Consider the following 11,386-nt stretch of genomic DNA (forward strand, 5'->3'; position numbering starts at 1 on the left):
ACAGGCTCTTCTGTAGTTCTTCCCAGAGTAATAAAGTCAATAACTCTAAATAAGCATAACTTAGAAAGTTAAACAACTCCTTTATTTAGTAACTTTAGAGCTCTGCCATAGCAAATGCATTTGGCAGCAGTTATTTGGAAGCATGTTTCAAGGATGTAATCTATTAGGCATTTACACAGAAAAATGCAACTGAAAATGAAATCAAATTTCCATGGTTTATCTGAAAGAAGATTTTCCATATCACTGCTGACATGTGTCTTTACCAAAGTCTTATGAATATTTGTTATCCTTCACTGAACATGGAACACTTTAAGGAAACAGTAGGTTCAAAGGATTGTTCCAAAATTCAGTGTCTTCTACATTTCCTTTCTTCTCAAAGGTGTTTTTTTTTTTTTTTTTTTTTTTTTTAGGTTCAGTCTACTCTTTGGCTTTATCAAATCCTGAGGTAGTCTAAAGGGAGTGTCTGCACCTGAAATAGAAAGATCATAGAATCTTAGAATCACAGATACACAAAATATCCTGAGTGGGAAAGGACCCACAAGAGTCATCAAGTCCAACTCCTGGGTCTGCATAGGACCACTCAGAAAATCAGACCCTATGTCTAAGAGCATTGTCCAAATACTTCCTGAACTCCAGCAGGCTCAGTGCTGTGGCCACTGCCCTGAGGAGCCTGTCCCAGTGTCCGACCACAGTCTGGGTGAAGAAAGTTTTCTTAACATCCAGCCTGACCTAGCCCTGGTGCAGCTTCATATTACCAGATATTGTGTATCATTTAAGACTAGTAATGTACTAGCCTAGTTAAGAACATAGATTTTGACTTAAAAATAATTATATCAAAGAATCTGAGTGGAAGAAATTTTTATTGCAAAACTGTATTTTTCTTTCTCTATATCCCTGCATAAGTTTGTTTATATCTCCATGGCTCTGAATAAAGAAGTGGTCAAGGAGAGTTTTGCGATCACAGTGCCAGTGTTTTTTGCTCCTGCATCTGTGGTTCCCCAGACACTGCAATGCTAGATCAAATTTTCAGGTCTTTTGTGCTGATTCGAGACAACTTCATTGGAAATTCAGTCATTATCTCTTTGGCTGTGGTGGTAAACATGTTAACACATGAAGGGATTGAGACTGAGACTGTCTCAAAGCCAAAGCCAGAGTCTTCATTCAAGCCTGAATCACAACATCCTATGTGCAGTGTCTGTGCATTTATGACTCCTGGCCTTTCACAGCAAGGGAGAAGCCCCCAAATCTTTTTTACCTGCCTCCCAGAAAAAGGCTCTGTCTTAATACCATGAACAGGCAATGAACAGTTCAGGCAAGAACTTACCACAGTAATCAAGAACTTACCTTAGTAATCATTTCTATCAATAATGTGCTTCCAGTTTTATTAAGAAAACTCAAAATCCTTGGGAATAATTTCTTTTAATTCTATGGGTTAAAAATATAGTACTATCAAGTACCTGGGCATGATTCCAAACAGCTTCTGAAGTAACATTTTGTCCATCAGCACACTAACTCCTATGCACATAAAGGTAATAGAAGCTGAACTTTTTTTTTCCCCATATTTTATTGTAATAGACATACAGAATACTGGAAACTTTACATATCTACCTGCACATCTGATGAACTGCCATGCCAAAATTAAGTCAAATGTGATGACAGCCTAAGAAAGAGATATAGACAATGTTACCGAGCTGTGCATTGTGTTTCTTTTTAAGAATTATTTGCACTCAACATTACAACTATGGTCAACTTGTGTATTAGTGGCTTGTATAGCTACACTGCTTTTGAATTCACTTAAACGCAAAGTTTATTAAGGAAGATGACCAGTGCTGAAGAAAATATTACAAAAACTATTAGACTGCATTCACCAAGGCATTTATGTACAAGAAATGGATTTAATTGAAGGATGTGCACAAGCATCTACATTTGAGCAATGCTCCTTTCATAGACTTTGAAAATTAAGGGGTATCTTTGGGATAAGACTCATTTCATCTCAAAGCTAACATCTAAACAAAATCATATTGAATACTTACATCTCTCACAGCTTTTGGATGTCCATATTAAAATCTCATACATTTCTTATTTCTTTATTTCTTATTTATTTACTTTTATTTTTACTAATTAATTAAAGTTATATAAAATTAGTGTTGTTGTCGAGATAATAGAAATAAACTAATAGATATGGGTAAAGGAAGTTTCCTTCCTTCATGGGAAAGGAACTATGAAGGTGTGCACTATCATCTTCATATGTGTGTTGGTACAGTCATGAAGAGTTAATTTAATAAACCTGTCCTTTTCTTCTCTTTACAGGGAATTTGTCTAGTTTCTCTATGTTTTATGTGCAATTTTCTCTGATTTCTCATGCTGGCAAAAAAAAATTACCCTTACGAAAATAGAGTGAGAAAAGGCAGAATCCAGACAGAATCAGGACAAGGGGAAGATAATGCCAAAATATGGAAGTGAAAATAAAGTCTTTGTCATTAGAAGAAGGATGAATATTTGCAGATTATCAGTGTCTTTTCGGTGGTCATCAGGGAGAAACTAAAAGGGACCAAAGGGGCTGAAGAAAAGTGAAAAAGTTCAGTATTGTCAGGAGGTAACTATCTTGCTAATTGTTATCTTTTTGGCAAGGACCTGCGAGGATTTTAAAAATTTCAGTGGTAAAGATATTTCCAGACCTCTTTGATAAACACCTATGTATGTGTCCACCCATATCATCTCAGAAAAAGTAACATAATATTAATTACAGGATATAATAGGAAATGAGGAAAACAGTTGTTTGTCAAATGCAGGGAGTTTGTGGCTCAGTCACAATTGGAACTTAATTTCTATATCACAAAGCCAGCCCTTCTCTTTTTATTTATTTTTTATTTTAATTTAATTTATTTTAATTTAATTTAATTTAATTTAATTTATTTATTTTATTTTTCCCTTAAAGAAAGGTATTTGGGAGAGGCCTGCATTATCCAGATTTTACTTGTATGATCCACCAGCATGGTCTGACAATTCTATTTGAGATATCATCAGTAACAAATATGGATAAAGTTGAGTAAGCTTGGATTATATACATGAAGAAACACATCTCTGTTCTTGGAGACATTGGCACTGTCTGGGAATGAAGGTTATCTGCCTTGGATTGCACACTGTACTACATGGATGTGATTATATTGGCCTGTGTCTCAGACTGCTGATACTTGCAGTTCTGTGCTATGTGGGTGATGACTTGCAAGGTTGTATCTACACACAATCAGGGAAGTTTGAAGTGAAGATGAAGAGGAGAGGATTTTCTTGCTGAAACGTGGATGTCTGTTGCCGCTTATGATAAAGCATATCTGAAACATATGCATGGTCCTGACAGGTATTACACAGCACTTAGGGGACAGCATCCTTCTGGAATGTCAGAGGGATGCTAGGTGGGGCATCCTGTAAAATAGCCCTAAATATCCATATATAGGCAAATGGATCACATTCCTATTATTTCAGGCATTGTGAGTTATCTTGCCTGGCTTCAGCTGTGCTTCAAAACTGTGGATTTCCTAAAAGTTATCTTTCATATCTGCATGGCTTCTCAAATGACACTAAATACTGAAGTTTAGGCAGCTGAATATTTGGCTGTCTTATTCAGTCTCTTTCCTTCAGATGTTGTCTCAACTTCAGTGTCTGACACTGTCTTGCGATGCTGCAAGATATCCTGCCTTAACTTTAGCTACTGGTTCACAAAGTTTGAGGTTCACATTGATCTTTTGTTATATCTGACAGCCTTGCGTATCTCAGATTTGCCAGGACATTTTACTCGGCCAAGAATAGCTAACCTGAGGGAAAGAAATGGAGACTCAGCTGGGTAAACATCAGGCATTTAATCCAGTTTACACCTTAGCACTCACTCCATACTCAACAAAGATAAAAAGTCAGACTCTTTTATCCAATTTTTCTTTAATACCTTTTTTCTCTTAGACTTAGAAAAATATGAACAAGCCTCTACAGGTGTTTGTGTATCTCCAGTTACAGGTGTTTGTGTATCTCCAGTTACTGACAATAAGGCCAGATTCACTTTCACACACCTAATTGGAGGCATCCACATTTGACCTGAGTGTTCTGGCTCTTGTAGCTGGCTGTTGTCCACAAGGGTCCAGAGGCATTAAAAGTACCTTTGATAGAGATATCAAAGAGATATTCATGTGAGACATTTTGTTTGTTTAAATCAGCAGTAATAGAGTCATGAAACCTAGTGGATCCAAAATATGTCTGAGTCACAAGGAAACCAAGGAATTTCTTGTCATTTGCATACTGCAGTCCAGAAGTTTAAACTGGTCAAAGTTTCTTGAAACAAACAAGTCTTGTCAAAACCTAATCTCAGACTGGACCAGCTGAGATGTTTCCATTAATTTCCCTGAATGCAGCATTGTGTTTGCAGGAAGGATTCAGCTAGTGTTGGTAGGAGATAACACCTTCTTGTCATGGTAGAAGACCCAAAGAGGCTATTTCACTTGGAGCACTAGCAGGTTGGATAAATACTGTGACTTCACAGCAATGTGTCTTAGATTGATGTGGTAACTTTGCAACATCCCAACAGCATGGTGCTAACCATGCTAAAGTTATGAAAATCCAGGTGCTTTGTAATTACCTGAATGAGGGAGATTATGCTGGGATGACTTGAAGTTCATACTCATTGAGTGAGCCTGGGCTACTCATCATTCATAGGCTTCTCATTTATTAAACTATTAGAGAGCACCTAAAAGAGGGAACCAAAGGTGGTGAAGGGTCTAGAGGGCAAGAAGTATGAGGAGCAGCTGAGGTGCCTTGTTTTTTTCAGCCCAGAGCAGGGCAGGCTGAAGGGAGGCCTCATGGCGGCCTGCAGCTCCCTCATGAGGGAAGTGGAGGGACAGGAGCTGAGCTCTGCTCTCTGGGGACAGTGAAAGGACCAGTCCAAGGGAATGGCATGGAGCTGGGACAGGGGAGGGTCAGGCTGGGGGTTAGGGAAAGGTTCTGCACCCAGAGGTGGTCAGGCACTGGGACAGGCTCCCCAGGGCAGTGGTCACGGCACTGAGCTGCCGGAGTTCAAAAAGCATTTGGACAATGCTCTCAGACATGATCTGGTTTTGGGATGGTTCTGTGTGGAGACAGGAGCTGGACTCCATGATCCTTGTGTGTCCCTTCCAACTCAGGATATTCTGTGATTCTGTGATCTAGTCTTCCATTATAGTTGTCTCATCAGTAGTATTAATGGAAATAATTTCTAAAGTGAAAATCTCCACCCCAGTGAATACTATCAGAGACGAGTTCTGGGTATAAAACAGAGATACTACTAGCTTTGCAGATAGAGGTTAAGAAACATCCCTTTGAGTTTAGATGTTATACAGTTAATTTTAATGAAACCATTAAACATGTGTTTGTATGTGCGAATTCAGGCTTATATAGGAGTGCTCTCTTATTTATTTTTTTCTGTACTTGGACTTGAGCAGTAGTCAGTGATGTCTCTCTCTCTCAATCCCTCTCTCTCTCTCTCTCTTTGTAAATGTGTGTTTGTGAGCCCAGTGCCATATTTGAAGTCTTTCACCTCATGCTTGTCTGACAGCTGACCAAGTACTGAGAGTGTCTGTTACAGACAGATTTTCACTGCAGTTCGCAGCTAACATAACAGAGGGAGAGGGGAGGGGAAAGACGGTTCACAAAATGTATGAGGAAACATGTTGGGAAGATGCAGGGATCTCTATGCAGACAGAGTGTCTTTTGTCTCTCAAGCAGAATGACTCCCTGGCTTGAAGCCCGCAGCAAAGCAAATAGCAGAGCAGATTCATTATGCCCTAGTGCTGCTACAAGACCGTACATCTGGGAATTAAATTATAGACAAAGGTGGGTTCTCTCTCTATTATTTCTTGTAATCCCAAGAAGTTGCCATTGTCTCACCGCTCAATAGCTTCTTTGTATTCACTAGATCTGCAAAGCCCCAAATTACCTTCCTCAAAGGAAGTTACAGTTGTCTTAAAAATGTTTCCTTATATTTTCACTCAATTTCTAAAAGAACTAGGGCCTGTTATTGTTCAGGATTATACAAAGCAGATGGTATTTTCCTTTTTTTTTTTGTATAACTGTATTTAGATTTGAATGGTGAGATTATTTTTTTACAATTTTTGTGTATTGAAGTCTGTTGTCTATATAACTAATGGTATAGATGCCCTATATTGTGATTAAAGTGAAAAAGACACTAACGGAGCATGATTTATCCCAGCTGAGTAACTTAGGACAAGATGCATTGCATTCTGGAAATGCTTGTACTGCTCCATTGATTACAGAGATCTAAGACAGACATCTGTCTTACAAATCACTAAAGTAAAGGAACTTAAATTCTTCTGAACACTCAAAAGTTTCTGAATTTTCAATGATGATTTTTGTTCCTACAGGTGGTCAGCTCAGATTTATTTAAGCATTAAATAATTAATTAATTAATTTTGAAAACAGGTGTAGATTATTTATTTATTTATTTATTTATTAAGCAACTGGCTAATTAAATAAAACTTTAAACAAGGTTATATAAAAATGTGTACATAAAAGAAAAAGAATACCCCTAACCTCCCCAAACATTTTAAGGCTCATTTTAAGAAGCAATGACTCTGCTAGGAAATAGTTTATTGTTTCGGTAAGATAAATCTACATAAGGTGTGATATGTCAAAGAGAATGCACTTGGTGTTACACCATCTTCAGATGAGTAATTCCTTCGATATCCAGTCAAATCTCAGTAATTATCATTGATTCTTTATTGACTCCCATAGCACCTGGAATTTTTGCAGCTGTAGACTTCTCATAAAGAATGATCCCAAATGGAGCCTGGAAAGTAGTCTGGAGAAAGTACTGTTAATTTTGTTTATAAACTTGTGAGCTATATGCTAGCTCCTTATACAGTATTTTTCTCCTCTCAAACAGCTAGTTTGTGTTTAGAATTATAGAATCATAGAATCATAGAATATTCTGAGTTGGAAGGATCCTACAAAGATCATTGAGCCCAACTCCTGTCTCTACACAGGAACATCTAAATGTTTAAAAGCATGGCATTTTCCCAATGTGTAAAATGAATACTAAATGTAATTTACAAATTTTGATTTTGCACAGTAAGCCCAGAAGAAAGGCGCAAATATGGTAAACAGACAAATACGAACCTTAAGTGCTTACAGATAAATTACGCTGTTACATGTCTACTGAATTACAGAATCTGAGAAGGCTTGAGATTGAAAAGAAGTCTGGAGGTCATCTTGTCCAAGCCCCTTGCTCAAGCAGGGAAACCCCGAGCAGGTTGCCTTAAGAATATTATTCCCTTAAGAATAATTAAACAAACAAACAAACATAAATGTTAGAGGATATATTACTGAAGACAGATAGCAGAGATGCATTACCCACCCATACACTTCTAATTTAGAGTATATTTGCCTGCTATTACCAATTGTACTTAGCTCTGTGATGACTTTTATGATCAACCTGTCATCTGTAGATTGACATGACCAAATGGATTTCACTTGTGACCTAATCAGAATGTAAACAAAAGTTTTAGGAGATTAAAAGTTTAAGGGGTTATCTCAGTCCATAGACTAGGCTATCTTCAATGTTCACAGCTTGACACAGCATTCCTTGTGCATCAACCCCAGCATCAGGACACTGGATATTGTAAGAAAGACAAAGTAAACAGAAATTTCTAAATGGAAGAGCTAGAGTTAAGGCCTCATCTGTCTATCCTCTGAGTCTTTATCTTCTACAAATATCTACTGTATGTTTGCATATATAAGCACTCAGACTATCAATTCCCACTCCCTCTCTCTGTGTATACATACATAAATATATATGTCTATATACATATTTACATTTACATGCATGTAAATGTAAATGTAGCAAATAAATCTGTGCCAGGGCCTGTTCTCTGCCTCTGAGATAGTTTGGTAGCTTGCTCAGCCTTCAGACTGGGTGACTACATTTAAATTGCCTCCTGGGGATGGTCTCTGACCCATGATAACACTTGATGTATACCTGGACATTGTTTGGGACAGGGTTTTTGGGACAGGTGTTGTTCCACCTGTTAAATGTCATAGACAAACGGTTTCCAGTGTCCATACCCTGGCATTGTTTGTTTACTGTGTGGACATATTTTAAGTCTCCCTAAGCTACTAAAAATAATCCTCCTGAACTCATGCAATATTAGTGCCTGGAAATGCCAGCATTGCCCAGAACCACTGAATAGCTGAGGTAGGAAGTGATCTCTGAAGGTCATCTGGTCCAACTCCTCTGCTCAGGCAGGGACACCTACAGAAAGTTGCTCAGGACCATGTCCAGATGGCTTTTGGATATCTTCAAGGAAGATCAATTTTTATTTTACAACTGTAAAACAAATACTGCTGAGTGAACCAAAGTCTGCAGAGCTATTCATTTTGGCTATGCTTACTTGACCCTCACTCACTGTAATGGTAACCTAGGTATCTCACTTGATAATAGATACTTCTGTATGTATGCTCAAATGCGGATAAGTTGAATTGCACTTCAGTTCTCTGAAGACAACTATAAAAGTTGAAAACTCATGGGTAGGTTGATTTGCTTAGACTTGTAAAGAGTTTTCTAAATGAATCTTTTCCATGTGTAATTTATTCTTGAAAAATAGAAATTTTAACAGGCTATTTTGAATGTTCTCTAACAATAGAACAATATTAAAAGACAATGTAGAAACTCTCCGAACAGAAGAAGCAGGTACTTCCAAAACCCAAAAGTAATGTAGTGCGTTTAAAATCCGTGCTTTTCCACTCCTACTGGTATTCATCCTGCACCAATGAAGTCTTCTGTTGATTTTAATACACACAAAGTAACAGACCTCTCTTACTTTACTACAATCAGCATGAATTTGTCTTTATACTGACTGACTACATGTACCTAACCTGGACGCTGTAATCATAATGGATTATAATTTAAACAGTGTATCTGCATCTATTGTAGAGGTCCTGCTTAAACTGGACATACTTCTCCCTGTTCATAGCAGAAAGCTGAGTCTGGCAGGCCTGTACAACATGGTGTTGCATACTTTTTTTTTTCTTTTCCTTTTCTACTTTTGCAACAGTATTGCCTATTTACAGCAGACTGCTCAAACATGGCCTTTTATCTTTAACTTTTGCAGGAAATGACTATGACTATCTAAACAGATATCATTGGCTCACCTTCTCATTTGCTTGTATGGTTACGCTGTTTGTTAGGAAAAGGCAAAATCTAGATGTATTTTAGATGTTTCTTAGTCATGAGGCATAGAAGACAGGTATTAAAACTATGTTCAGCAAACAAAACTTCAGAGATTTTCAAACTTTTAAATTCTCCCAGAACATTTCACCAAGAGGTAACTTTTATTTAGATAGCTGCACCAAGTTCTGTAAAGATGAATGTGAGCCAAGCTGATGTTGCACGTGCAGCCCTCTATACAAATAAACATATGTATGTGTGCACATGCATATTTATAAATATGTATAGATAGCCACTAAAAATATTTTCAAATTGATGTGTATGATACATTATAAGCTTCATTAGGATTCATTTGTGTATTGGGATTGCATGACAAAGTTTTGGGGGGGTGGGGGGGTGGCATAGGTGTGGCTTCTGCAAGAAGAATCCAGAAACTGCCCCATGTTAGATAAGGGCCCAGCCACTGGCCAGAGCCAGGCCAATAAGCGATGTTGTTTGTGCCTCTGTGAGCACATATTTAAGAAAGGGAAAAAAAATCTGCTGCTCACCAGCAGCTGGGAGAGAGAGAGAGGAGTGAGAAACAGCCTTGCAGACACCAAGGTCAGTGAAGAAGGAACGGGAAGAGGTACTTCAGGCAGCAAAACAGAAGTTCTCCTGCAGCCTGTGGAGAGGCCCCTGGTGGAGCAGGCTGTCCCCCTGCAGCCCATGGGTCCCACATGGAGCAGATCTCCACGCTGCAGTCCGTGGACGAGCTCCCGGTGGAGCAGGTGGATGTGGCCTGGAGGAGGCTGCAGCCCATGGAGAGGAGCCCACACAGGAGCAAGGGGTCTGGGGGGATCTGCCACCCATGGGGGACCTGTGCTGGAGCAGTTTGCTCCTGATGGATGGACCCTGTGGTATGGACCCATATGGGAGAAGTTCTTGAAGAGCTGCTGCCTGTGGGCAGCCCTTGCTGGATCAATTCAGGAAAGATGACATCCTGTGGGAGGGACCCCACATGGAGCAGGGGCAGAGAAAGAAGTGGCGGAGACAAAGTGCTATAGACTGACCTCAACCCCCATTCCTCTGTCCACCTGTGCTACCTGGGGGGAAGATGTGGAAGAGGGTGGATGGGGGGAAAGTGTTTTTTTTTGTTGTTTTTTTTTTTTTTTTTTTTGTTTGTCACTTCTCTAGCTTATTAGTAATAGGCAATAAATCTTAGCGTCTCTCTGTTTTGAGTCTGTTTTGCCTGTCGTGATAATTGTTGAGTGATCTCCCTATCCTTACCTCAGCCTTTGAGCCTTTTGTGTCCTATTTTCTCCCCCTTTCCCGTTGAGGAGGGGGAGTGAGAGAGTGGCTGTGGTGGAACTCGGCTGCCCACCCAAGTAAAAATACCACAGTTAGCTACTATATACAGTAGATATAAAATCCCCACTGAAGCAATTGACAAATAGTTGACTTTATTTCTAAGATACTGAAGACAGAGTAAGCTACCAAGCAAAACTGGAGGACTTCCAGGCTATTTTGGCTTTAATCTGTGTAAAACATTGTTGACCAAAAATAAACAGACGAAGACTCAGAACAACCTATAAAAAAAAGGTTAAAGAGTGTGACCCTAAGCATCTGGGTTCATGACCACTGTGTTCTCATCAGTATAAACCGTTAAGAAACTCATACAGAAAATTAATATGTAACTAGAACACCAAGTACTGATTGAAGACTCCTGCTGATTCATCCAGCAAATGGTGCAACAGGAAAAATGAAATGTGTGTATATAATATGTCTGTTTTCTACTTAGAACATACAGAGAAGTATTTTTAGGCATGGAATGAAGAATAAATAGGCACCACTATATATATATATATATATATATATATATATATATATATATATATATATATATACACACGTATGTATCTGTATGCATGAGTGCAGGTGTGTGTGAGTTTTCAACTTGATTTTTTTTAGCACAGAATTTCTGTCTATCCTGTATTTTCTCAGTATGAGTGCTTGTTGACTTGGTGAACACATTACAAGAAAGATACTTGCAAATTACAGCAAATTCAGCAGAAGGCCAAGAAGATGACTTGGGGCTGGAATGCATGACACAACTAGAGTTACTGACAGAGCTGCATTTGTTAGCCTGGAGAGTAGAAGGCCAGTGAGGAGGATCCAATTACTGTTTCAGTAGGGGTTATAGAAAAG

This window comes from Netta rufina (genome assembly GCF_964035555.1).
Source record: "Netta rufina genome assembly, chromosome: 3".
Lineage (NCBI taxonomy): Eukaryota > Metazoa > Chordata > Aves > Anseriformes > Anatidae > Netta > Netta rufina.